A 27,022-nucleotide genomic window follows, 5' to 3' on the forward strand; every position below is an offset into this window, starting at 1 on the left:
GGTAAGGCCAACATAAAAAGAAAAACAAAGACAGTGATTGACTGATTGTACTGAACTTTCTTGGATTTGGTAATACAAAATAGTCTAGTACCTTTCTACTAAATTTCCCACTGCATTTAACTGTATTCAAATAGGTCTCTTATACTTAAGGACAAGAGCTCTGGTGAATACAATGTAATAGCAGAATGCGTGGTTTCAACAAACCAATTCTACTGAAGCAATATAACAGTCAGTGAATGATTGGTGTGGTCAATTTAGACAGGTATAACCATCTAAACTGTGTGATCAGAGGAGAAAAACACCTAGTAGATTTATTAATTTAATGGAAAGAAAACCAGGATGGAATTCTTTAGGGACAGTATTTCTCAGTACTCAGCCATTGGAAACCTGCATCATAATGGCTGAGAGTGATGGCTAATGTGCACGTTCCTGGGCTCCAGCGTGGACCCAGGACATGAGAATCTCTGGAGAGCGAGGGGGTCCTGCTTAAACAGCACCCCAGGTAATCCTAATATGGGTCAGAGGTTGAGAGTCACTGCCTTTGAGGAGCATTTCTCATTATTAAGATGCTGATAAAATGCAACTTTGAGAGACAATGCATGCACCTTAGAGACCCAATTGTGTACAGTGATGAAAAACAATATAGGAGAAAAATCTAGACGGTGTTTTCCTATTGCCATTGCGTTCTAACATCTGGAAATGGCAAAGTAGGGATAGGACCTTAAAACTACATATCAATACTAAAGTAAACCAGAAGCTTTTTTATAAAGGAAAATGTTGACCTGGTTTTCTTAATGTGATAACAAAGATGATTTCTACATTCATTGTTGCCGGTGTATGAATGTGTTTTATGCCATTGAAAATTACCAACATGTATTCATGAGAAATGAAAATCCATTTGAATCAACGAATTAGTGGCCTATTGTAAAACAACCACCCCAAAATGTCTGCTCAATTATCTCTCAATTGTATCAAATAAATTTATTACTAAAATGGTGATTTCAGATTTCATTAAGATTGCCCATCTGATTCAACCAAATGTTTTCACCTCAAAAACAGGCTCATAATTTTCTGACTTTTATTGGGGATCCCTGAGTAGCTCAGTGGTTTAGCACCTGCCTTCGGTCCAGGGCCTGATGTGGAGCTCCAGGGATAGAGGCCTGTGTCAGGTTCCCTGCATGGAGCCTGCTTCTCCTTCTGCCTGTGTCTCTGCCTCTCTCTTTCTCTGGGTCTCTCATGAAAAAATAAATAAAATCTTCAAAAAAATAATTTTCTGGCTTTTACTGATTTTGAAGGATCTTAAATCAGAGCCCCAAACCAAGACAATTTTCAATTTTTTAAGCAAAACTATTTGCTTCAAGTAAATTAGAAACCAAATGAATTTAAAACAAAATTCAAATGAAAAGCCATCATCACATGATAATTTGCTCAATGCACTTCACTTTTGTATCTAGCCAGCAAGCTTTTTTTCTTTTTTTTTTTTTTACAAGAAATGCAGGAGTTAATACCTCTGAGAAGAACAGCCACAATCTAACCATCTTGTCAAATCCATTCCCTGGAACCTCAGGGGTAGAGCCTTCCTCCCAGCTTCAGGGAGGCCACATCAGCCTTTTCTTCCATTCTTCAATCTTCCATTGTCAGACCATGTTGGTAATTGGTTTTTAATTGGTTCATTTACCCGAATGATTTATACTGCCTCAGGTAGACAAGATTTAATGACACCCATTACAGTGCTTTAGATTATTTCACAAATAGATATGCTGTTGTCCTTCAAGATTGAAGATCCATGCATATGAGTATTATCATTCATACATCTCTGATGTAGAAAAAGTTCAGTGCATGGCTAACGAAGATAGAAATAATGTAAGGGTTTATCAAGTGTGATCTATGGACTGGGCATCCTCGCTAAGTGCTTCCTATGCATTATCTCACTTAACAGGCATTTTCATAAGAGCAGAAATAAACAGAAACTGTCGATGCCAAAAGGTTGCATTTGTTTTGAACGGAAACTGTTGATAGCTATTTCTCCTTACTTTCCAAAATCAAAACCAGTTGATTTTGGTCAAACTGTTTCACTCCACTTTGAGTAGTAATAATAATGTACCAGGAAAAGCACTAGAGAGACTAGGTAAGAACTCTAGGTTCATTCTTAATTCTGGTAATAATCGTGAGACTTTGACGCAGCTGTCCTTAACTTTTGGATTTAGACCTGCTCTCCTGAAAGTATTCTTGTAGTTCAGAAAGAATGGGGCTCACTACATAGTCCTGTTTCTCATTTTGATTGATTAGCTATGTGAGGTATTGTCAAATCTTCTGTAGTATAACCTATGCTTGTACTTCAGTGTTCTCTTAAAATATAATTTCTGTCTGAATTGTTTAAAAGCATTTGACTCATCCTTCATTTACTAAAGAGTTATTTACTGTGAATTACTATGAATGCCACCTGAGTAAGAACATTCCCAGGCACTACCTTGGCTGTGTGGCTAAAAGAACAATCCAACAAAGCGAGCGCATAGGTACAGAATTCTGAGGAGACGCACATATGTTCTAGCAATAAATAAGCACATTTTTCTACATCAGTGTGTCATCTCCTTTAAGTAAATATCCTAAGAAGACAATAAAATGTTTCCAACTGCTTTTTTTTATAATCAATTTGCATATATACACCATCACACATATGAATTAAGAGATGTATTGATATTTAGGTATAGATTCTAACGTTATTTATGTAGAACAACAGATCCAAATGGACTCTTGATGGAGTTTGGATGCATTTAAAGAGACACAGTGTAGGATTGGGGCTTCGTCCAATTATAAAGATTTGCACAGAAATCATATAAGAAATAATTGGGCATGGCACGAACTGTCTTGCTTTAACAAGGCATGTCTTTGGCAAACCTAAATATCTTTTTCTTAGCACTACCTGCCAAACGACTGGGAGTAATGCAGAGCTTTGAGTTTACCCAGACCAGGAGTCAGTCTCCCCTGGACCTGTCTTGCTGAAAGCTCCTTTTGTGTCCTACTTCACCCCCAATCTCCTCCCCACCCCCAGTCACTATGGTATCAATCGAAATTTAATAATTTAGGGTTTGGGAAAATATACTGTGTGTCACATCTAACACTATGTGCCAGGCATAGGTCTCAACCCTTTACAACTATCAATTCATTTAATCCTTAGAGAAATTTTATGAGGTAGGTTTTATTATAACCCTTATTTCACAGAAGAGGAAACTGAGATCCAGATAAGCTAATCGACTTGCCCAAAGGTCACAGCACTAGGAAAAAATAAAAATGAGGTAGTCTGGAGTCAGCGTCTAAATCTGAGCACATATTTTTTATTCTCCATCATTTTCATTAACCAAGATTCCCCTGGATTCCACGCCCTTTCCCACCCCAGTCACTGGGTCCTTCATGCTTTAGGTACTTTCAGGTCTCTCTCTTCCTCCCAGAAATGTCACCATTTTTACTGTATTAAGCAGAGCAATTTAGCCTCCTTGGCCCCTCTCGATGGAATCCTGGCTTCCCCGCACATATCCTGAAGCTCCTCTTTTATAACCAAATGGCTAAAGGGGAAATATTTTAAAGGCAAAAAACTGATCCCCCTAGAAGCCAGCGGCCTCTGTAGATATTTATGAATTTAAATTAAACCTTGTTTCTCTCCATTACCCTTATGATGACCTCTGGTGAGAAATACTGTCATCGTTATGCAAACCAGGAAACTGAGTCAAGGTTGTAAACAACATTCTCATGTCACACAGCCATTAAGGGACAGAAGAGAGAATCCAGGTGAGTCCACAGCTCATTGTACTGGTCTCGCCTCACATCTCGACTCACTACTTGTGGTTCTTCTGGGCCTTCTGCCCTGGGGCTTCTCCTCCACCAGAGCTCAAGCACTGATCAACTCAGATGGCCAGAGGGCCCCTCGCCATGCGTGAGTCATCACCACACCGCCTCCAGGTACTGCAGGGATGCCTGTGCTACCCTTCCTGACAGCGTGGCAGGGCACTGCGTTGGCCCGAGCTCTGAGAACACAACCATCTCCCCCAACCATCTCCATCCTGGTCTTTCTCCAGGTTGTGGCAAAGGCATCTACAGTCATGTAAAAGGCACAAGCTGAACCAGTTAGACACCACTTCACACCCATTAGAATGGCTATTATTAAAAAAAAAAAAAAATGTTGGCAAGGATGAGGACATTAGGACACTTCAGCATTGCTGGTGGAGATGTAGGATGGTCCAGCCACTGTGGAAAACAATATGGCGGTTCCTCAAAAAATTAAACATACAATCATATATGATCCAACAATCCCACTTCTGGGTATTTACTCAAAAGAACTGAAAGTGGGGTCTTGCAGATTTTATTCTGAGCACAAATGGTGTCTTCGGCCAAAGATCTACGTATCTTAGAGAAATACAAAACTCCTCGGTCTGTAATTGTTATCACCACACTGATAAAGGGAAGATGAAGTCAAGGAGGGCTATTTTTCTCTCTGCTAAATAAGGAAATAATAAATGCTTTCCAGACATGGGAAGATGGAAAAATTGAGGCTATTAGAAAAGAAATTATTAGTGGATCAAAAATAGTTTAAAGAAATGTGAGTGTTCAGAACTTGACTGGAGAGCAAACTAATCAGCCAATGAAACTCTTTTGAGTTAATAATGAATGTCTCATCTCAACTTGAAACAAATCTGTCTGCTCTATTGGAAACATATAATATCAAAGGAGAGGAAAGCTGTCCCATAAAGGCATGGTAGCATTTGAACATCAATTTGACAGGTAGTGTAATTTTCTTACTAAGGACCGTGAATATCATATTGAAGCCTACTACAGAAATACTACTCGAATTCTTCACATAAGTCATCTGAACAGGAAAAGTTTCAGTAGAAGTCAGAGGAGATAAAGGAAAAAAGGCTGAGGCTGATGAATTTCACTTATGACCAAAAAACCATGACCTTGACTTATTTCCATTTAATACTAATCTATTATCTCTAAACCAGAGACAAGTGAAACTGAAATCAGTCAGAAGCCAGAGTTATTTCTGCTCCAGATTTACTCTAAGTAGTGCTATGTCATCTGAATACATTTGTATGCAAGTGACAAGATTCAGAGAATGTTCTGTTCTGATCTGTGCTTTTTCTACTATTTAAGTACTAGGGAAAGACGATTGTGATTTGAGCCCCTGTGTTTCCAGCATACAGCACACGGCATGCATGTAGTAGATGAGAAAAACATTTTATTAATTTTCTTTCGGTGTTATCTTGTCTAATATATTCAGAAGGTAGCTTTTTATTACCCACATTGGAAAAAGTTTTGAGAAATGTCAAGCTTACATTTCAACGGGTTTAAAATATGTTTTTCCCTAGGTATCTCAGAAGTCTTTCACTGTGTAGAGTGTGGGAAAGCTTTGACTAGTCGTGTATTTCCATTTCGATGTGACTTACCAGAATAGAGGAAACATAACAGAAACTATGGTGACATTCCAGCTCCCCACTGGCTGCTAGATTCAGATTTAGTTAGAGCCACGTCATCCAGATAAACTTCTTTGAATATTTTCTGAAAGGCCTCCAAATCTTGGATGCAACCATATTCTGGTAGGACTAAGAACTGAAAGCCCTTGCTGACTTTCATATACAATGAGATGGACTTTGCAAGTATATACCTGCAGTATGGTAGCTTTTAGAGGTCATGATAATTTAGTTTAACAAAACTTTATTTTGTCCTGACTTAGCTCTGTTACTCTTCTCAATCTCCACAACAACTTTATCAGTTAGCAACTATTAATTAGAGAAAAATAAGGTTCAGTGGAGTTACTGGGTTAACATTTGTAAATGGTAGAACTAGGATATCAGTTTTTAAACTCTATGTTTCACCTAATAAATATATCTTATAGCTTCTTCAAAAAATGTTTGTTGAATTAGTGAATGACTCAATAAGCCAATATAAGACATCAGGTAGGGCCACCTGGGTGACTCAGTAGTTGAGCGTCTACCTTTGGCTCAGGGTGTGATCCCGGGGTCCTGGGATTGAGACCCGCATCAGGCTCCCTGAAGGGACCCTGCTTCTCCCTCTGCCTATGCCTCTGCCTCTCTCTGGGTGTCTCTCATGAATAAATAAATAAAATCTTTAAAAAAAAAGAAACAAGACATCAGGTAAATCTTTGCCCATTTTCACATAGTTAACTAACAAGACAGTATGCACTGTAATACTCTTAAAGGTATAAGATGTTTTAGCATTAATTCATTACTACATCTAATTAATATCCTTTACTCTGCCAAAATAAATAATGTCCCAGATATTACTTTCCAAAAATTATCTGAAGTGTACTTATTGATCAACACAGGTCATCCTGTTTCTTCAATCACATACAAAGTTTCACATTACGTTTTAATATGCTAAATGTAAAATAATTCAATTTAAAAATTATTATCAAGTAATGCAAAGGTTTTTGATTGCGGTTCTATGTGTCTCTTAAAGTTATTGTTATAAGCTTTATTTAAATTTTAATTATTTTGTTGTAAAACAGGGTCATTAAAAATCCAAGTGATTACTAAGACCACTGTATAGGAATTACTTTAAACAAGAGAAACTCTATTAATATACTATGTAGTAGTATCAAATACATTTTTGAAAATCATTTCATATTTTACCTCCTTATAAGCATATTCCATTTTGAGCTGCATTATGAAATGCTAATAACAATACCATTAATTAGTAATACATATTCATTGAAATTTAGTGACTTAAAGACCTATCTAGCTTCATATTTGTATTGTCCTTTGGGATACATATTCTCACACTCAGCTACAGATAGTGAAAATAAGATCATCTAGGTAGCCTAATGCTTTCGTGACAAAGAAAATGAGGACCAGAAAGTACAAGAAAGTACATGCATCCTTTGTCCAACATGACCATGCCAGGGGGGTGACCAAGAACCAAAACCCAGTCTTTAGACTCAACCCAGTAAATATTTTTTCTTCTATAATTACAGTCTATTTTTAATAATGAAGTGATAGAACAATGGTTTGATAGATAGTTCCCTCTACCCTAGATAAGGGTTCAATAGTCTTATTTTCCTTTCTAGGGTTACTTACTAGTCTTTACTACACTAATGCCCCATATATAGCTATAAATTGATTTTTTTGGCCAAATTTGCTTAAGCAATTAGTTCAACTAATTACGTGACTTAATCATTGGTTAACTGAGTGGCTAGTAAATTCATGTTAAAATAACTAATCAACTGGTTGTTTGCATATAAATAAACACAATCATCGGTTGAGAAAATATTTTATCCTTCGTTCTATTGATTTGGTACAGCTTATGAATGAAGCCATAGTCAACTGCTAAGGGTGTTGTAATAAACTCAAGATAGGTTGTTTTTTTTTTTTTTTTTTTTTTAGCACTTTGACTTAATTTTCATCTGTCTCCTAGAAACTCTGGCATCATGTTTCCAAAGAAGACAGTGTGTTCTGTATTTCCTTTGTTCACTTCTGGAAGTCATCATGAAGAAGGCAAGTTGGTAAACAATACCACCTGGGAACTCAGGGCGGGAGGAGACACAGGGAAATTGGGGTAATAGCTTACATGAAAAAGTAAACAGACAAAGAACAGATACAAAAAGCGTGAGAATAAAAGAAAGGAAAGAGAATCTGGCGAATGTGAAGTATCACCACTATAGTTTTAACAAAAATTTCACTTCCTTACGCTGCTTTGCTTCAAAGCTTAGAAGCAATTTCAACAAATGAAGATAATCTTGTTCCCATTTAAATGTTGATCTCTTCCTATCTGCGTTAAGGGTGTCTATCATATGAAGAAGTTGATGCCAAAACAAAGATAGTTGTTACAGAAACTAAGCACAGTTTTAGCTAGTGTTTTACTGCTTTAAAAAAATGTCCAGAAATTGTTAGTGAGTAGTCAGTTCTCCATGCTCATCCAAAGGCTGAAGCTCCCCCCCGCCTCCCCACCACACACTTTTTAGTTCAAATGCTCATTTCTCTGGAGATTATGTGACAAATGAGGTTGGGGTGGATGAGAAGTGATTTAGCTACCTCTAAAGATTATTTTCTCTGGTGCATCCAAATTGTCTAAAATATTTTTTTTTCCTTAGGAAATAGATTTGGGTTTATTTTATACAGAGGAGGAAATTCTGACAAAAAAAGAAGAAAAGAAAAAAGAAGCACATGTCAAAAGATAAAATAGTGCAGCAGAAGGATTCATTGCCTAGGTAACTTTTTTTCTTCTCTCATTTTACTTCGCGATAAGTTCTCAATGGACTGATTCATTTGAGCTATGATTTTTATTCATATTTTTAAGCTGTTGGGCCTGATGTTGAAATCTCCCTTGTCACCAGTTAGACTTACTAGTTTTAATGATTTGGGTTTTAAATGAAGGTCATTATATAATATCCTGCATTGCATGCAGATTATAAAGTTCCTGCCGGCTTTGCCTTTTAATTAAATTATTCTTTCAAGTGGAATATAGGAGTAGAAAAGTCCATCTTCTTTTTCTATTGAAGAGACTCTATAGCCAAACTTTTCTGCTTTATTACTAATGAATATTTAAAATAATGTTCTTGAATAAACGTTGATTGGGTCTAAAAGAATTATTTGTTTAATAAATCTTTTCCCCCACCCAGTTCAATTACTGATGTTCTGCAGATAATGTAATCCCACGTGACTCTCCCTCTCCAAATCTCTCTCTCTCTCTCTCCATATCTCTCTCTTCATATGTGTGTGTTATATATATATATAACCTTCTATCTTATCCTTGGTTTTCAGACATCTTTGACACCCAGCAAAACAAACGAGAGAATCAGGAGACGTAGGACTTCATTGTGATTATGTTAACACTCCAGAAAAAGTGACTAACAAAAAGTCAGAGAGAAGGGAAGGGACAAGTTTATTGGAAGGAGCAGAGTGATGGCAGAAACTCTGTGGGGAGAGGCCATTGTTCTGTGTAGGAAGATTGGCACATCTCATCCCGCCCTTCAACTCTCTAAGATGGGTATCCACTATAAGGAGGGGAGGGCTGGAGGTCAGTGGTGCCTGTTGGAAGGAGAGCCTAAAACTTAGTACCTGGAGCAGAATCTGCCAGCCAATGTGCTAAGGCACGGAAAGCAACAGCGACTACCCATTAGAGGGGCATAGAGTTGACAATGTTGCCAACCCAGCTTAGGTCCCCCTCAGTCCACTGAGAGACCAGGAAGCCATGTGTGAAATAAAGGAGACTGACAATTCTTGGGTTAAAAAGTGAACACAAAAAGCCAAACAAAGAATCACGACACCAGGAATAATCCAGGAAGTCACATTTCAGGGCCAAAGAGTTAAAAATCATCTTGAATAGACCCATTGTCTTCAAAAAGTTGAAGAAAGGCTAAGAAGAGAATTAGAAAAGTGAATTTCTGGGGGAAAGAAGGTAGAGCAGGGGAAAATCAGCCCTTTTCTTATCAATTGCCGCCTTAAACGGTGTCATAAATCTTGAGTAGGAATGGCACTAGATGACATCTGAATGCTTTTAAAATCTTCCATTTCTGAAGGTTAGTGCTCTCTACTCTCCGGATGATCTCTGCTATCTGAAATAATAAACAGTTGTTGGGTGGCACCGATAAGTCAGTGACCTGATCAGGCTATCAAAATGCAACGTCCCTGCAACTCTTAAGTAATGCTATCGGCTGAGCTCTGCGATTGACAATCTGAGCTTCAGTCTAGAAATCAGCTACCTCGGTATCCACTTGATGACTAATGAGGCAGGGCCCCTTGTTTATTTGCTTTCTCTGTAATCCGATCCTGTTTTTTGGTCCCCCTTTCCAGGTCTGATATAGAATTAATTGTTGGCAGATGTGGCAAGTATTTTGAGCCAAGATATAGTATTTGTTTGCACTGTCTGAGTTTTCAGCCTTAACCAATGTCAGGTCGTTGCAGCTGGTTTCTATCAAGTCTCTGTATACCCCAGACCATCCACCTGACAAAACAACATTTGCTCATGTGACCTTCGTTCAAAAGCCTTTAATATGGGAATTCGACCAAAGTAATGGGGAAATTTTGTTGGAAATTCCTAATCAAATTAGTGAGTGGCTTAATCTAATTTTTATTTACATGTAAATGCCCGTTTTATAATACACAGGTAACATATGTTCTTTTAAAAAAACAAATTCATTAAAATTTATGGTTTTAGCTCATCATGAACTTTAATTTTGGGCTTAAAAATTATGTTAAATCCTTATCCTCTACATAGGCATCATTCGTAAAGCAAAGCTTACAAACCACTTTCTAGCTTTAGTGAAAAAGAGTGATCTCACAGTCCAAACTACAGTAAACAGAATGAGTTGGATGGAGCGCACTGATTTTGCATTAACATTCCTTTCTTTACTGACAGGCCTTCACTTTCCCTTTTCATGCCAGAATCAGTATGGTGAATTATTTTCATGACCTTCCTCGTTGTTTTAAATAAATAAAAGATTAGCATTTCAGCCACCCTGTTTACATTAAACTACAAATTCCATAAGCCACAGTAGTGTTTGTGTTTTCAACTTTCATGCGTTTTTTTAATGGGTGCATGAGTTCATTTGTTTCAACTGCCCCAAATATTTTAAGAGTACTGCACTGTGGAGAAGTATTTATTTGAAGTAGCTGTGGATAATTTGCAAACTCTATGATAATACAGTGGTCTTTATTAATGAAACAGAAAGGCTTTTATTCTGTAGTCTCCCTGACACTGCAGGAAATAAAATCTCAGAGACCTAAGCTTTTATTAGAATGATTTTAGTTTGGGATTATATCTACTCCTTGGGTTGCAAAGCATCTAAAATAACGTGACTCAAAGGCAGTTTTACCTGTTTTCATGCTATCCGTGCAGTTACAAAATACAGTGCTGGGGAATAAAAGTTGTCTGAATCTGAAAGCCTCACTAAACAAAACATGAAAAAGGTATATGGTTAGAAAAGCACTAAGTAAAAGGAATCTCACCTTCGGTTTTGGCAAATGTTGAAAATAAATTTATTTGGGAAAATTTAAAATACTTTGTGATGCCAAATATAAGGTGTTCATGCAATAAGGCAATTCCATACTTTTTCAATGAGAAATCCATGTAAAGATTTTTTTTTATAAATTTGAATATTTATGGATGCAGGTGAGGTAGTCAAATGTCTATGTACAGTATTTAAAATAATTGCTTATGTATAGTTAAAATTATGTAAAATAATGCAGCAATTGTGAATATTGCTATATTCCACTCTAATCTCATAATAATTTTTTTTTCAGTTCTTCATACATATACATCTTTGACCTCAGACTCCTGGTCATCATTAGAGAAAGTTTTAAAGTTTTTAAACAAATTTTTCCGGGAATACAATTTTTATATTCAGTTGCAATTGTTTACAATACAGCACTTCTTACATTCTTGTATGAACTATCCTTGGAAAGTATACCCCAAAAGCTGAGAACGCTTGAATTTAACAATATTCAAAAGGTATTAAAGACATGATGGGGATGTCTGGGTGGCTCAGCAGTTGGGCATCTGCCTTTGGCTCAGGTCATGATCCTGGAGTCCCAAGATCGAGTCCCACATCGGGCTCCCTGCGGAGGGAGCCTACTTCTCCCTCTGCCTGTGTCACTGCCTCTCTCTCTGTGTGTCTCTCACGAATAAATAAATACAATCTAAAACAATAACAAAAAAAAGACATGATGAAAAGTCTCCCTCTTATCCCATTTGCCTCTTATCTATCCTGAAAGCAGCCAAAGTTATCAGGGTTCAGTTATTTTATGCATATATGAATCAATATGTATGTATATTATGTATATTATTTTGTTTTTTTAAATAATAATTGTCATAGTTTGTGCATATTAGTCTATACCTTTTTTACTCAATGTTATATTTTGGAAATAATTCCATTTAATAGGTTATTCCTAAAATCTTCTTTTTTTGAGATTTGTTTATTTCAGAGAGAGAGAAGAGAGAGTGCAAGTGGGGGGAGGAGCAGAGGGAGAGGGAGAGAAAGCAGACTGACTCCTAGCTGGTAGGTGAGCCTGACCCAGGGCCCAGTCCCAGGACCCTAGTATCATGACCTGAGCTGAAATCCAGCCAGTTGCTTCAGCCACTGAGCTTACCAAGTACCCCAAGTTGTTTCTAAAATCCTGCTCTTACAAATGATATTGCTTTTGGGGTGCCCGGGTGGCTCAGTTGGTTAAGCCTCCAACTCTCAGTTTTGACTTGGGTCATGATCTCAGAGTTGTGAAATCTAGCTAGGTGTTGGGCTTGGCACTTAGTTGGGGGTCTGCTTGAGATTCTCTCTCTCCCTCTGCCCTTACCCCTGCTCACAACCACCCCCCCCCAAAAAAAAGAAATAAATAAATGTTTTTAAAAATGATATTGCTACTAAAAATAAGGGACAATAATCTTTTACATATGTTATTTTGCAGGTAAGTGTGTATACCTGTGACAGAAACTCTTAAAGGTGGAAATCTTGAGTCACAAGGTAAGAACGTTTAAAACTTTGATAGAAATAGCCATAATGCCTTCCCAATAAAGGCTTTTCCCAATAAATGTTCCCATCAACAATTTTAGCGCATTTCCCCACTCTATCTACGGTAGAGTTAATTTTTAAAGGATTAAATGGTAGCCTACTACTTTATCAATAGAATTCAAGATACTTGAATCACAGAGGTGAAATTGGAATGAAGTAACCAGAAAAAAACACTACTTTGAATATTTAATCAAAAAGTGTAGCTGGGAATGATAACACAGCCAGAAGATGGTCAAGGGGTGCAATGAACTTTGGTCAATACATTTTTAGGCCAATAATTGACATGTAGGGAGAAATAACACTTTGAAAATATAAATTAGGAAGTGGCTGAAATATCAGAGGTTGATAACCCAAACTGTCCAGACTTCAAATCTTACTTAATTATTCACTATGATTTTAGAGTTTTCAAGTAGGTGACATCGTATTTTATCATTTTATAATTTCTTAAGGGCTTACCAAAGCAACATCTAAGTGACTAAAGATTCAAGGTGGCTAACTACATGAAAAAGTTGGAAACATCATTAATTAGGAGACTCTTTATATCATCAGTTTTACTGTTACAATTCTTGCTGCTAAAGGTAACCCATTGGAATTTCTATAAGTGTTGTGGGTTTTCTTAATGTAGTTTAACAGCACAGCTATTGATAACTGCAATTAAGTCATATAATCTTACACAGTTACTTACTGTTTTTCCCCCAAGGAAAATACAAATTCAGTTCTAGACAATTTTTTTAATAATTCTTTTTAAAAAGATTTATTTATTTATTTTGGAGGGACAGAGGAAATGGAGAGAGAGAATCTCAAGCAGACTCCCCACTGAGTGCAGAGTCCAACACAGGGCTCCATCTTATAATCCTGAGATCATGACCTGAGCCCCGATCAAAAGTTGGACACTCAATTGACTGAGCCACCCAGATGCCCCCAAATTGACCATCTTTATTATCATTATTTTTCAATACAGGGCTTGAACTCATGACCCTGAGATCATGAGTTCTTAGTTGAGACCATGAGCTGGACACTTAACCGACTGAGCCACCCCAGCACCCCCTAATAATTCTTGTGTTGTGAATATTTCTTTAGCTCCCTATGGAACAACAGTATTTGTACACATATTCATATTTGTTGATTCAGTGAATAAATTTAAACCAACATTTGGTCAGTTAAGTCTGTCATTATACACAGATTGTTTACAAGAGCTTATTCTAAGATGTTTCTCTAGTCAAACTGGTCTATATGCATGGAAGAAAAAATGCATAAAAGGGAGTAATTATGCAGTTTACATGCTGAATAACTAGTTAATTGGCCTCTTTTTGTTGTTGTTGTTGTTAATTGACCTCTTAATCCTTATTCAGGTAGTGTAATACAGATACTGTGTTCAAAACATAAATACTTTGAAAGGAGGTTTTCTTATTAGAATAGTAATAAATGGTCACTGCACATATTTTAAGAAACACAGACACGAACGAAGAAAACACAAATCCCATGCAACCCTGCTCATCGCAGACGCTGCTGAGCAGTCTGTGAATATCATGGTATATCTCTAGTCCTCCGCTGTCTGAAAGCTCACGCAGCACCCATTCTCTGCCAGGTACCCGCACTGAATCTTATAGCTCTTTCCCACCAGTGAGAGGGATTTGAACTTGTGTCCAAAACACTGAAGTGGGCCTCAGGCTGCATCCTTCATTCTGATCCAAGACCAGTGGTGGCTGGACCTCCTGACATAGTTTCTGGCTTTGAGTCTATTCCAATTGTCTGCTGGAGCTGCACTTTCTTCAGCTGGGCCTCAGGCCCTTGCCAGTTCCCTAAATTCTGGGTCTGGACCCCAGCTTTCAAATCCTTCATGTAACTTTGCACGGGCTTCATTGTTTTGAGATTTGTTCACTCGCCAAATGTTGAAACTTCTTGCTCTTGCCTAGAAATCACACAGCATGCCTCACCAGCTGATCATGGGTTGCCAAGACTCTTTGATGTCAGCCTACTTTGAACTTGAACTTTTCTGCATTAATTTTAAATTGTGATGTGAACTTTCCCAACCTTTTGAATTTGTTGGATTTCCCCCAGAGCCTGGTCTCAAGAGCCTCGGGAAACTTCCATTTGAATAGGAGTTTTTAAGAAGCCTGGTAAACATGGCAGCAAAAGGTACAGGTGAGCATCATGGTCCCTGTCTAGGTATTTATGGCGGTGGCCCACAGGCTCCCACATTGAGCAGGCATGGAATCTATCCTAGAAACTAAACACTGCCTGTATGCATCCCGTTTCATCTTTTTATTCCAGTGTTGGAAGCTGATAACTCCAATTTTGGGATTACTCTGGAGGGTTTCTACATGGTACAAATGTCGCACGTTCTAGAACTATACCTCAAGGGCCAATTTCAGAGTTAAAAAAATTAGCCCCCAGGGAAGTTCCTGGCTTGTAGAGGAAGTGGAATGCCCTCTGGCCACAGTGACATAAAACTCCCAGATTAAAGAATACACACATCAGAGACCTCTGTAAGATCAGAACAAACAAATTCGAGAGGACAGTTCAAGGGGCTGCTAAAGGAATTCCTCAACCATTTTGCTCAGGATGACATTAGCCAAAAAGCCACTGTTAGCATAGTTAGCCCATTGGGAACTGTCTTAGCCTTTGTCCTAAGCTTGATCTTTAACCTTTATTCACTTCTTCCTGGGTTCCATCTTCAGGCAGATCAACAACTATGTTCTTTTTCTATCCCTGATTGTCTATTTTATCTCATTTCGACGAAATCTGATTACCTTTTCTTTTGTGAGTAGCCTCTGCCTAGGCATACACAGCTGAAAACCTCTGGTTGCCTGGCTAAGGCAACCTAACCTACTGGTTTTGATTGTATAATTGTAACCCCGACAGTGAACCTTGGCTAGGCCCCCCATGCCAACTCTGACTTGGCCAAAACTTTCTGGGCATTGACAGCAGCAGAGATGTATTTATAATCCTGGCCGTCTAGGGACGGGGGACCAGGTCAGGAGGTCCAGCCACCACTTGTCTTGGACTAGAAGGAAGGATGAAGACTGCAGCCCACTTAGATGTTCTGGACACAAGTTCCGATCCCTCTCTCTAGTGGGAAGGAGCTGTAAGGTTCAGAATGGGTACCTGGAGATGGTGTAACCTATTGATGGCAATAAGCCTGTTGGAGGGAAAATAAAATTTTGGCAACAATCTTCATTTTTTTTAAGGTAGCATTTTGTTCAGAGGATTTCTTAGTTGAAGTTTTTTCAAATAAATAATTCTCTTAGTCTACCATAGTACTTTAAGGCGGCAGATGCCATAGCTGTCAGGATATGAAATTGCTACATGAGGCTAAGTGCTACAGAAGAATCAAATATTTTGATTGTTTTTCATCAATATGTAGAGAATGTGGGGCTTGGACTTTAAAAAAAAAACAAAATGTAGGGACATTTTTTTATAGCAATCAATAGAAATTAAGAATTCTCAACCCTTTTCTTTTCTTTTCTCTTTGATGAAATTCTTCTGGGTTAGAGGAAGTTCCACTATGAATAAGAAGACGTTCTGAGCATTTGCAGCACTGACCTACTAGATAATTTTTTCCTTTGCTGTTTGGTCCAGGGGCCATAAAAAATTGATGTTCTCTTCTCAGGTAACATGCTTATTTTTATCTACATGAAACTCATTGATTTCCTTCCAATTTGGTGTTAGCCTCTTCATTCCACTACATTTCCGATGTAACGAATGATATTTTCATAGGCATGGCTAGTAATCAATATAGACAAGCTCTGCTTATTGATCTGAGGAGGACCTTTGATCTGAAAAATCACCAATTATGGCTATTTAAAGTAGATTCAATTGGATTAGGTAGGACAAAAAAAGGCCTGGTTATCTACAGTATTCTTGAATACTTTCAAAACCTAGAAAGACATACAGGCCTCTTAAAGAATAAGGGTTAATTTTCATTCTTTCAATTTTAAATGAGGATTTTCCTGCACATTCTACTTTATTTCTGAATTTTTTATGGCTGTGTAATGTGATACTCTTATAAGGGACATCCCAGGTACAAGGTAATTGACGATTTGCAGTGAGTTTCTGACTACCTTCAAGTCCTAATTAATAAAAATAGATTCAGCTTAAATATTGATATGCTAAGCATTAGTCTTATTTTAACTGAAAAAGGTGGACTCCTGGTCCCAGCAAATTAAGTCTTTAATGGTATGCAGGCTACCTGGTTGATTGATCTATTACATTTTCGAGTGGAATTTCAAGTTACTATTATTTTCAGGCTATGACCAAATTTGAATTCGAAATGAGAATGTGGATTGTTTCTTACCTGCGTGCAACTAATTACTTTCCAGAATAGAATCTAGATTATTTAATGTACAATGGTCTGTATGGCTTCTGAAGAGCGTGAAGCATGAAATAAACTGAAGGGCAGATGGTAGAGAGCCCCACGGTGTGTTTCCCCCTTTCTTCTCACTGTGTCGGGGGAGTCCTGAATTTTGACAGAAGACCTCCTTATCCTAAAAGCTGTTTAATTTGTTTTACGGCACAGGGTATGGACTGGCGAGACCTGGATTCAGATCCCAGCTCAACTCAGTTTGCTACCTCTGCTAGGCTATTTCTCTCCAGTTTACTTGTGCATAATAATAGTACCTACCTCATAGCTCGGGAGGCTCAGGAAACTAATAGTTAACAACAACACTTAACACTTAGAATTCTTACTTACTCAGCAATTACAAGGAGTCTTCTAAATACTTTAAATTACTTAATTCTTGCAACAACGCTATGAGTTACACCCTCTTTTTCTTCCCACCTTACGGATAAGGAAATAACCATAGATGGTTTACAATTATCTACCAAAGCCATGAGCTAGTAAATTGCCGAGTGAGTTCTCAACTACAAATAGTCTCATTTCAGAGCCCGCCCTCCTGATCCTTAAACCTCGTGAAACATTTAGCATGGAAACCAGCACGCAGTAAGCGCTTCATAAATGGTACCGAATGCTAACAAATGTAAATAATAAATTCCCCAAATTCCAGGACTCTTCTGACTGTTAGATTTAAAGAAAAAGAACATCATATCTAGCCTGAAAACAATGGCTTATTTCTGGGAGTTGAGAACCTGCAGGTACCTTGGTCCTCCCCATCTCTGTCAGTATCTCCGTCTTCCCTTCCAGGCTTCTTTCTCTCCTAAATATCTACCTTCTTTCTAATCTTTGCCTTTGGCTAAACTTTGATAAAGTGTTAGGGGACTCTGATTATTTTTATCTCCAGCTGAATTCATTCCACTTCTTGGGGAAACCTTGACCAAACTTCCTCCTGAGAGATACTCTCTCACCCTCTCAGATGCTGGGCCTCTCGTGTTGGGTTGATTACCCTCCAGGCTCCAGGGGGAGCTACGTGACTCGTTGGAGCAGACCTGTTACTTGGGCCAACGAGAGGTTCAGGGATGGGTATGCGAGCTAATCACAGCCCAGTGAGATTTTGTTGGGATATCTGGAAACAAATACATTTGTTTTCCTCTTTTACTGGCTTTGAAGGTGTGAGGATGTAAAACCTGGAACTGCTGTGCCATGTGTCACCACCAGAGAGGTGCTTTCCGGACGCTGGAGTCAGCACAGTAGTAGAGAGAGAGAAACTGGGTCCTGGTGGTATCATTCAAGCCCCCGCCACAAGCCGTGCCTACAGTCAGTTCTCCTACAGACATTTTCATTGTGTGATCTAGTAAGTTTTCCTTTGGCTTAAGCCAGTTGGGTTAAGCTTTTTTTTTTCACTTATACCTGAAAGGGTTTTAATTGAGACAGTACCTTTATGCTTTAATAGAATATTAAGACTCAAAAGGATGAAATTATAATATTGGTATGTTAGTAGTGGGTTTGTTTTGACGGGATGCATGCCCTGTGGGGTAGCTGTGTAGGTAGCAATAATAGATAATAAAATTATTGATCCCTTTCTCCATCTTCCTTTTGGTCAGAACCATTTTCAAGAATTTCTTCATATCAATAAGTAGTCCTAGGGGTTTCTACAGGCTTATTGTCATTGTTCCCCTGGGGTTCAAGTGGTAGTCAAAAGCACAATTTTATCCTCAGAGACTTTACATCTTGCTCACTCCCAGAGCGGACACTTTTAAGTGAATATCTTTCAAGTATATCAAATGTCTTTCTTGATGCCACAGCTACCCATTATCTAGAAAACTTCATGCCTTTAATCCTAGACAGTTTTCTTCCTGGCGATGTCCTCTGGGCCTGGAATATGGGATAATTTAGAAATTCTGCAGCTGCTTTAGGACACACATGGGCAGATGCAGAAAGACAATTAAAAAAAAAAAAAAAGGGAAGACCAAAAACCAATTTACTGAGGACTGCAGAAGGAAGAGATAGAAAGAATCTAGGTTCTTACTGACAGCACTGGGCTAATAAATTATCAACCTAGAACTGCTCCACCACTGGACTTTTGCATGTGTGGGTACAGTAGACATTTGTCTTCTTTTTGACTGTGCCACCTCTCAATCCCCTTTCCATGCTAGGACATCCTCCTCCTTGTTAGGTGCTGTGAGCTCTACATTATGAAACTCAGGTTGCCAGATGCTCCAGTCCCCATTTCCCCTGGCAGGTCAAGCATGGGAGCACAAGCCACACACTGCCCTAGGTGGTCACAGGAGCCAGTGACACGAAAGAGCACGGACCATGAGGAAGCACATGGATGAGGGCAGGGGAGCCGGCAGGGGACATCTCCACCTCCCAGAGGCCTCTGGGCAGCATTACCAGCAGCAGTACCCAGTTCAGCCTTGGGAGTGCGAGTGGTGAAAGCTGGACTTGTCCATGCCGGGCGGTGATGACAACCATGTCTTCATGGACAGGTTTTGCAAGATGACTTCAGTTTTGCCCTTTGCCCTTGGCTATGCGACCTCCCCACCTATGTCTCTGATCAGCCTAGAGATCTTGAGAGCCATCTACTCAAGATTTTTTTCTCTTAAATCAGCTAGAGTTGATTTCCTTCACCTACAGCTAAGAACCTTGTGTCGTATAGAGAGAGAATACATCTTAGTTCCTGTCAAGTTTTTTTTTTTTCATTGTTAAGCAGTTGCCTTCCTGTTGTGGGTGCAGCTAAATAAAATTTCCAAATCTATCCACTGATGCCTCAACAAATGTGAGTCTCTAATATCTGCAAAGCATCTGCCGTTGCAGTTGCCAAGACAGCATCCCTGATCAAGAAACAAACGCTCCAGTTTGGGCAGCAAAAATGAACAAACAATGAGAGTGACTGCTAATTTCTCCACACAGAGGGTCATAGGGTTCACTTACGTGATGCTCTCCTGGGTAGAAATCCTAATATATTTTCTCGAGACACTGGAAGAGTTATTTATTATCACCTTCTTGCAAAGTCTTACCGAACTAAGACTAAATGCTCCTGGATATAACATGTCTTTTTAATGAGTTCTCTTATTTTATTCTCATTTTGAGACGCGGCACTCCCTGACTTAACCTAGGGCGAAAATTGAGTATCAAAATCCCGTTGTGGTTTCTGGTTCATCAGAAACCACGCTGAGCTCCCTAAAAAGGAGCTCCCTTATTTCTCTTTGTTTATAGCAGAGGAGTGAGTGAATCCAGGAAAAGTAGTGCTTTCTGGTCTCTTTTAATGACTAGAACGCGGAGCCTAGATTTGACAATGACATTGCACAGCTGATGCAAGAGTTGAGGTGCAAGGGCAAGGACGTATGACTGCAGTACACACAGCAGCACTTGTGTGCTCCTCTCACCATCAATCACACTGCTCTTCTTCCTGAACTTCACACAATTCAAGCTCCCACTCTTCTTGCCGATCCGCCCTTTCCTGACGTCGGGGTGCTCCATCTGTCTTATTCTACTCTCTCTCTATATCGTAACTCATGTGGCTTAGAAGTCACATGTCTTCATCTCTGTGTCCAGAGGCTTTTATCTGCCTATTTCCTGAGAAAAGATGCCGCTAGATAACTCAGTTAACTTTTTCTCTCCTATATTGGATTCAGCTCATTGTTTGTGGTATAAAAACGGTCTTCTAGAATATATTTCTCCAAATTCAGAGCTATACATTTCTCGCAAATGGGGAGCTGCTCTGGAAACTGGGAGGGGCCATATATCTGTAAAAGAAGTAGCACTTGGCACCACCTTGCCCCACTTCTCTCCCTTTATGGACTGTTGCAATTTCAGAAATATTACTTACAGGCGTAAATCAGAACGCGTATTCATCTTCGACAGGAGAACTGCCATTTCTTGTCAAATGTTTGTTAGAGTTATCACAGGGTACTAGTAATTATTATTTTTGTTAAAACAGAGATTCAGGATTTCTTCGTTCATTGTCACTTTTTTCTAGGGTAAGTTCTTTTATTATTTAATACCTTGGAAAAAGCCAGGAAGGACGGCAAATACAGTAATGTGAAGTGAAGAAAAGCTCTTGCCTGCTTTTAGAGTTACATTGATTTAAAATGCATCATTGACAATATCACCATCATTCAAAGTACCGCACTTTATTCAGGTGGCAGGTACTATTTGCAAATGCAGAGCTCATGAGAGAGGGCTTCTTCTTCATCTCTTTTTTTTTTCCTTTCAGTCCCACAAAACTCACTATTCCATTAAAACAATGAATTAGAAAAATTACGAAAAACAGCCTGAAGCTGCCTCTTTTGTTCTTCAACGTACAGTACTTCTATTGAGGGTTGCGAATGGAATTTATTCATCTGTCAGATTATGGGATTGGACTATCCTCATTTTGGAAAGTTATATATTCTTCATTATTCTTCTGCCCAAACTTCTGAATGCTTTAATGCTTAGGCTGTATTGGATGGTATCTGATCAAAGCAGTTCTAATTCTTAACTTTTGTTTTCTTTTTCTTTCTTTTTTAAGATTTTATTTATTTATTCACGAGAGACACACAGAGAGAGGCAGAGACATAGGCAGAGGGAGAAGCAGGCTCCCTGCGGGGACCCCGATGTCAGACTTGATCCCGAGGCCCCAGGATCATGACCTGAGCCTAAGCTGAGCAGTTCAACTGCTGAGCCACCCAGGTGTCACTGTTTTCTTTTTGGTATTAGGGCTGGTTTCAGGATGAACTACTATATTCATCTTAGGCCACACTTTCTATTAAAGAAAAATATTTTTGCCTTTTCCTTTGTATTATTTATTCATGTAAATTTAGTAAAAATAAGACACAGACATGAGTTCCTTGAAATAAAATAGTTACGGTGTCAGAAAGCAAACATTTATAAAACATCTCTTTTGATTCTGCAGAATTCATTTATAAAAGTTTAACTAGAAGTTGTAGTTTAGGGGAGCCTGGGTGGCTCAGCAGTTGAGTGTCTGCCTTCGGCTTGTTAGCTGTTTTTGTAAATGCAGTTTCATTAGAACCCAGGCATGCCCCTCAGTTTATGCATCGTCTCCGTTGTGTCCCCCGCAATGCCAGAACTGAGGAGTAGCAACAGAGATGATAAGTCACGTAAATCCTAAAATCTTTATTGTCTGGCCTTTTAAGGAAGAAGGCTTGCTGACCTCTGATGTACACATATATCGGTAAACCAATATCCCCCAAATTTAGAAGCTGAATGTGGTAGCTGTCACTTTTCTAAGGGTAAGTTATAGATACATTTTATTATCGGATAACAAGGCATGAGATTCAGCAACTGGGGCTGATGTGTAAAAGAAAGGAACGTTATATCTCAAAATGCTCACTGTCCATGGCAAAAACCTCTACCACTTGAGATACACTATAGGAAACTTTCCATCAGACACTGAAAGAGCTATTCATCACCTTGACAAAAGATCTGACTTCATACAGCGGAGAGCACAAGCTTCCAGTCACGACACCAAGAACCTTATTCTCATATAAAAGGGGAAATAAAAGGGGTGCCTGGGTGGCTCAGTACGTTGAGTGGCCGACTCTTGGTTTTAGCTTGGATCATGATCTCAGGGTCCTGAGATCCAGCCCCATATCGGGCTCCATGCTCAGCACAGTGTGCTTGGCATTCTTTCCCTCCTTCTCTCCCTCCCGCTGTGTCCTTCCCCACCCCTCCACTCGTGCATGGTCTGTCTCTCAAATAAATTTTAAAAATCTTAAAAAAAAAAAAAAAAAAAGAGGCAACAAGATCTGTGCAAGTCATTGGAAGGTCTTCAGACTCCTCTCTCATTTTCTGGGAGGATGAGTCTGTGGAACCAGGGTAAAGGGGAGACATTTTTCAGTTTGCCTGCATTTTGCATTCCTACTTTGCCTTGATTCTATATTCATCCCTTGATGCTTTATAAAAATGTTTAAATTCATCAACGGTTGTATACAGCACCTCCAAAATGATCTTTCAGTGTTCAGTTCCCCTGCAAATCACGACCTCACTCCTTGAAAGACCAGCTCCATTAATTAGGACTTTATATTTGCTTTACTCTCACTGATTGTTTGAAAGAGTATTCCATTATTTCCACCCGTCTTCATGCAGTATTTTAGACGTCACTGTTTGGAATTGTTCAGATATATTTTTATCCTAATAGCCACCAATCATCATATGGGCTAACTTAATAGCTAATAATGAACATAGTTGTTCTTTTTAAAAAGAAATCCTCCTTCTATTAGGCATCTATGTCTCCAAAGAGAGCATGAAATTTGCAAAAATATGATATCGCTATTTTCAATGTTACAGTCTGCCATGGTTAAAGATCTAATCTCTATGTTTCTTTGACCTCATAACCTTTTACCTCAACTTTGAGTCTGTGTTCCATTTAAAAATGTAAATATTATTAGTGCATATAGGAAAGATCATCTCTGTTTGAAAATTGCATATAAATAACTCCAGAGGACTGGAAAGAAGCCTGAGCTAGAATCATTGCATAAGGATTAGATCTGTATTACATTAACTGCAAAAACAGGGACTTTCATATATTGACATATAGAGAACTAGTGAGGAGGTTTGAGCTAAAATTCCTAAACAACGCGGAAGTGGGCCAGTCAATGAAGCTCATGTTGAAAGATCTTTTCTCCACTACTGTCTCTCTGAATTTTAAGTATATCATATCAGTTATTAAGTATCAGTACAGTCAAGTGATTAGAACAAAATGATGATTTTGCTTATGCCTTGGAATCCTGAGAAAGCTGATGACTTGAGTCCAGAGGTCTAATTGCCATCCTGTTACCCATCTCCTGAACTGACCAAAGAAATATAAAAATAGACACTAATCTGCATCAGTTAAAGGACCAGAGAAGGGTTATGATTTCCATTGTCAGAAATAGCAAAGTGTTTCTGCTAGATTTAGTGCACATGAAATGACAAGGCACCAAAGGCTAGTTCACAATTCCTCTCTGGAGAAAGCGGTTCAGACTCGGGAAGCAATCAGAGGACAGGCTGGCTGAGCCCTGACACCTTTTTAATTGGAAATATGGACACTGAAGGCAAGGAAAATCTGTGGGGAAGACGGGGAGTTTCAATTTGGGATCACCTTTCTGTTGCAGATGAGCCTTTCCAAGGAGTTGTTTAGGGGAGTCTCCCGCATTTCCTTGTTTTCCCAGTGGAAATAATAACCATACTAGTATTTGTAGAGAATTTATTACATGCCAGATACTTCTCTAAATGGTTAACATGAATTATCACACTTAACGCTCTTATGGACCCTTGAAGTAGGTATGCTTAACGGAGCAATTTCACAGGTGAGTAAAGCACGGAAAGCTTAAGTGACTTACCCAAGTTCAAAAAATAAGCGAAGGAACCAAGAGGTACACTGTGGCAGTCGGACTCAGGCCGACGCCCTCAGATGCAGTCCTATATGGCCTCCCAGAATGTCAACGACGCCACCAGCTATCTTGGCTTCTCAATAACATGCGGGGACTTGCACTGGGTAGAGTATGACTGGGTTTGGCAGATACAGCAAATACAAATATGAGATGCCCAGAAACATTTGTATCTCAGATGGCTAATGAAGTTTTTTTTTTGTTTGTTTGTTTATTTGTTTTGTTTTTACTGCAATTGCATTGTCCTATGCACTTTGGTGCATACTGAAACTAAAAATATATTTGTTGTCTGAAGTTAAAATTAACTGGGCCTTCTGGGCTTTATCTGTCAACCCTAGGCATGGCTCTGTCATGACCAAGAGGCAGCCATGCCGGGAGGAGGCACAAGGGCAGCTTCACAATACACCTGGTCTGTAGGTGGGGCAGAAAGATCAGAGCACTTGATCTTGGTGCAGTAGCTTAGTCAGACAGAGAGGAAATTGCATAAAGAACTACTCCTTCTACTAGAAAGTTCTGTATTTGAGCCTGACCTTTTCTTCTTCCAGGAAGTGAGGTTCTACATTGCAAATGAACATATATCGGTCCTCCCAGCTGAAGAGCTCAAAGCAGAAATCTGAGAACAACCAAGAATATAACATGGGGATCCAAAAGGAAAAACTGTTCATGGGCAGACTTCCAGCTGAATTTATCTCCCTCCTTTCAAGAATATGTTAATAAATGAAAGCCCAAAATAAGATTGTCAGGAGAATCTGCAATGAAAGAAAGCCTCCATTAGGAAATGTCTACTTTGGTTCTTTTTGAAAACTAGAGTTAGGGGTGCCTGGGTGGCTCAGTCAGTTAAGCATCTGATCCGTGATTTCAGCTCAGGTCATGATCTCAGAGTCATAAGATTGAGCCCCACATGGGGTTCCATGATCAGTGGGAATCTGTTAGACATTCGCTCTCCATCTCCCTCTGCCCCTCCCCTTTCCTGCACTCACACACACACAAACACACACACTCTCTCTCTCTCTCTCAAATAAATTGTAAAAAAAAATTTAAAACTAGAGTTAAGTAGAAGTGCTTGACAGTGTTTACTTAGAACTAGTAAGAATTCAATAAGATCTAGTATTAGTTGATATCCTACCATGAGCATGACATGCTCTGGTGATATAAACTGAAACAAAGGCCCTACCATCAAAAAAATTTTTAAAAAATTAGAGTAAAATAAGTGAAATGTTGGATGCTGGCAAGTGTTACAGAATGAATGAATTAATCAATTTAATCAGTCATGATTAAACCAACCAATGGAAAAGAGGAGTGACTGTGTAGGAAGGGATTATCAATAGGATCAATTCGCATCCTGTATCCATTTTAAACTCCTCTACTGTATCTAGAAAGCTGAAAAAATTTCCCAGACTCTTTTGTGGCTTAAGTTCTGGAGATGATTTAGACTTCAACAACTGAGTGGCACTAGGTTAGATTCAAAGGCAAAAATGTGGCAGTTGCCTCAATTCTACTACAGGCAAGTTCATAACAGAGATATTTGTGTTTTTGACAATAGCATTAATAGGTACCCTAAGATGGATAATGTCTTCCTGAATGTTGAGAGACAGGTGCATTCATTTCTTTCGGCCTTCCAACAGTTTTGTGAGCCACTTAACATCGTCCAGTAAATCTCTTTGGCTTTAACTCCCTGCAGTGCCGTTCCATTCTCCATGTTCTACTGTGATGGGCTATACAGTGTATGGTCACCGGTGCAGGAAACCCTGAGGAAATGAAGATATGTGACTGATTTCCTGAATTAGTTGCATTTGAAGGCAGCAATGATTTTGTTAGCTTTAGAAGGTGGACACATAGTGGCAGAGCTTCTTACATCATCCTTGTCCACAAGGGAAAACACAAATTTCTGTTGCTGGTTATAGGCATTCAGTAACCTATAGCACCACTGCCAGGAGGGCCCAGTGAGCAGTTGGGACAGAGCAGCTACATGGAGTCCTCCTACCGGGAAGTGGAGGTGAGTGTATTGACTCCTGAGAATACTGGCTTATCGTAGGTACGGATTTGCCTCTACTGCCTATTTTGTAAGGCAGCATGTTTTGGATTTCCTGAATACTTTACTTTTTCACCATGGCTGACACAACTACTGACAGTCCATGAAATTCATAATAGAGAAGAAATAGGAGAGAAAGTGAGCTGACCCACAAGAGATTCACTATTTTTAGCATGCACTCAGAAACAATGGGACTTTTGTAAAGATAGAATAGACTGTTGAAAACTGTAAGTAGATACCTTGCTAAGATAGAATGTTTCCCTACAGGATGATCTATCTATGCATTCAGTGAGCAAAGGAGGGATAGTCCTTTCTCTCTCTTGGTTGGAACACACTGGAATGGGCTCTATGGGTTGGATGTCCTAATGGCACTCTGTATCAGTGCATTCATTGACCCACTAATAATATTTTTGTTTCTCATTTCTGTGACTTTGCTCCTGATGATTTAGAGAACTTGGTGCTCAAGAGATGAAAGCTTCCACCAGGAATGCATCAATGGTTCTTTCAACTGAAAGTTGAGACTGTTGCTTTTCAACCACTGGACCAATGGACAGAAAGGGGATTATTGTGTGTGCTGGGGTGAGCGATCCTTATTACAAAGGGGAAATAGAATTGTAGCTATCACACAGGGCAGGGAAAAACATATCTATGACCCAGGAAATCCTCTGGGACACATCTGGCTGGGCACTGCCATGTCCAACTATAAAACTTAATGGAGGGGCACCTGGGTGGCTCATCAGTTAAGTGTCTGACTTTGGCTTGGA

This window comes from Vulpes vulpes, chromosome 7, assembly GCF_048418805.1.
Source record: "Vulpes vulpes isolate BD-2025 chromosome 7, VulVul3, whole genome shotgun sequence".
Taxonomy (NCBI): domain Eukaryota; kingdom Metazoa; phylum Chordata; class Mammalia; order Carnivora; family Canidae; genus Vulpes; species Vulpes vulpes.